Below are 2,823 nucleotides of genomic sequence, written 5' to 3' on the forward strand. Positions count from 1 at the left end.
AAGGACTAGCTTAATGTTAAAAAAATTCACGTTTGTGTTCACTTAGGAATGGTAAGAAGTTCTGGAGAAACACTCAGTTTTCAAATGAGCTGATTTTTGCAACGATTTCTCTTTCGACTTATCTATATAGACAAAGCATGAAATGGCAACTCTTCACCAGCACTTTACAGACAGGTAGAACTCAATAAACTCCTGTTCTCCTTAGATTTCGTAGAAGTGTGGTTTTTTTAAATTTAATCGTACAGGGATTATCAGTTGGGGGGAACGGGGGAAAGAAAACTTGAAAGGGTTCAGCTATTAAAATTAGCATGCAAAATATATGTGGGTAATGAGTCTAGTGTTAAACTATTGAATTAAACTGAACTATTTCCTTATTTTTATTTCTGTATCTTAAGCATTTGAATAAATAAATGATCTAGCAGTTATTTATAAACAGGTGTATTGACTATTAGGATGTGATAAAATTATTAATTTTCTTTATGTGAAATTTACAGTAAAGGTTCCTTGGACTTAATTTTAAATTATGATTAAAGATTAAATTTACTAGCTCTTTACCAGAAACTTGAAATGTTTTAACTTTTATACTGGTAAATACTTATTTGTCTTATTGGATAACTTTTAGTGTCTTTGAGTTTGGAACAAGGACTTTTAAACATTGTGGAATTTCCAGAGGTTGCAGATGTTGCTTCGTACCACCATGAAAACCTACTTACATCCAATTCAGCTGAGGTACCTCCTTCTCTTTGCCAGAGCCCCTGCCGCGCTGCCACCCCACACATGAACACACACACAGGGTTAATAGGACTGTTAGGACAAAATTAGCTGAAGGTTTTATTTACACTGATCACGCAGTACATCACATAATCCCTTGAGAATAGATGACATTTAGCACTGACCTGCACTTCCTTCCTGCTGAGCACCATGCTGCTTCTAGGACAGTAGTAATAAAAACAGAGGCATCCTTTCCTTTTGTACTGAAATGTCTTCAGTAGCACCCATGCAGTACAGGGAGAAAAGAAAAAGTCTGGATGCAAATGTAGAGTAAAAGGAAGATTTGTAGACCAAAGGAGTTGTGAATCTATACAAAGACAAGAGCTGGGGGTTGTGTTTTGCTGTGTTTGTGGTTTTTTTATCCTCTGCACCCTGCGTCCCTCTCAGTATGAGATTTGGAAAGGAAAAATATGTTTCTCTGCACCAAGCCCTGCTGACTGATTTCCTACAGTGTTTTAAATGCAATGTTTTCAGAAACCTGGCACTGAACTTGAAATTTTCCTATTTCAGGATTTTTTTTCTACCTCTCTGTGAAGCTTATTTGTCATAACTTTTGGATGATATGAGGCACATAGAGTTTGAGGCTGACCATGAAGTTTTGCATACTTAAACAGAGAGTACACTTTGGTCTTCTTGCAAAATGAGATGGATTTCCTGTGATGGAGAAAAATACCTTAATTTATAATTTAAGGCTGAACTGAAAAATACTAGATTCACCTAGTAAGAGTATGTGGGCAGCTCTCAGTATAGATTTCCAAACTTCAGAATAATTGAAGCTTCAGTGTTAAGTTTATCTTCTTGCAATTATTCAGAGCTGTGACTTCCCTGCTAGTGAAACATTGATCTTCTTGCTAGTTAGGCACTTTGTTAAAACATGTCAGTATTCATGCTGAATCTACCATAAAATTACTGAAGCCCGTTAATGAATTTATGTTAATATGTTTCTAGTCAGTATACCTGAAAACTAGTGCTTTTTCTCTTATAGAAGAAATGATTCTGTTTAAACACCATCTATCATGAAAAAATCTTTAATTTAGACGTGTAGGTTTTTTTTGGCATTGTATTAATAGAATATTGAAGGCATAAGTGTGTTCAGAAACAACAGTTCAGTTTTGCCCATAGGTCAGATCTAGCTGTGTACCTGTTGAGAGTAGAAGAAACTCCACCTACAACAGGTAGAACTCTAGTCTCCCTTTGCTACTGGTTGTTGCAAACTTGGAAGTGCACTGAGGCCACTGTGCTTTCTACCTGTTTCTTTTGAAGAATATTGCTCTTTATTGGAAGCTTTACTTGCATTAGCTCTGCTGGGGGGATAAATAGTTGAAGTAACTTTTAACCTCAGCTGTTTCACATAATGCGTCTGTATCCTGATGGCTCTTTGGCTACAGGTGTTGGGCTACACACCAAAAAATGTGACTCCTCTTTTACCTTAGAACTTACCTGACTATGAAGTGAGTGTTGCTTTAGACAAAGATCCCATTGTAGAGACTTGATTTTACAGTAGTTCAGTTGCCCTTTAGTTAAAATATATGCAGTCATTGTTTTGTTAGTACAGAGTTCCTCTATAGGATACTTTCTACAGTTTTTCTTCCTGTCTAAATGGGAGAGAAGAAAATCAGAGGAAAGCTAAGCTGAAGATGCAGGTTATTGTGATTTGAAGTCTGTTAGTTTGGTGACTGTGATTCTTAATGCAAAATCAGTGCAACGGTAGAGTCATCAGAAGCTTGCATATCAGTGCGTAGTTTGTTTGGATCAAGCAGCTCTAATAATTCATGACTAAAAGTAAAACTTTTTTGTCTCAGGCAAGCAACTGAAGAAGCCAATAATGGGAATTGCAAAGTTGTGTTCGCTAGCATGCACTTAAATCTTTTTATGTGGTGCGACTCTGAACAGTGAGTATTGCAGGGAGCTGTGGAAGCAGCGCCTCATTTTGATTTTGCATTAACTGAAGGGAATTGCTAAGAGTTTAATCTGCATTTGGCAACAATTCCTTAAAAGGGCTGATAGGTATCAAAGTATTTGAAACAAAAAATGTAATCCCATGGTTAATTT

This window comes from Nesoenas mayeri, assembly GCF_963082525.1.
Source record: "Nesoenas mayeri genome assembly, chromosome: 9".
Classification (NCBI taxonomy): Eukaryota; Metazoa; Chordata; class Aves; order Columbiformes; family Columbidae; genus Nesoenas; species Nesoenas mayeri.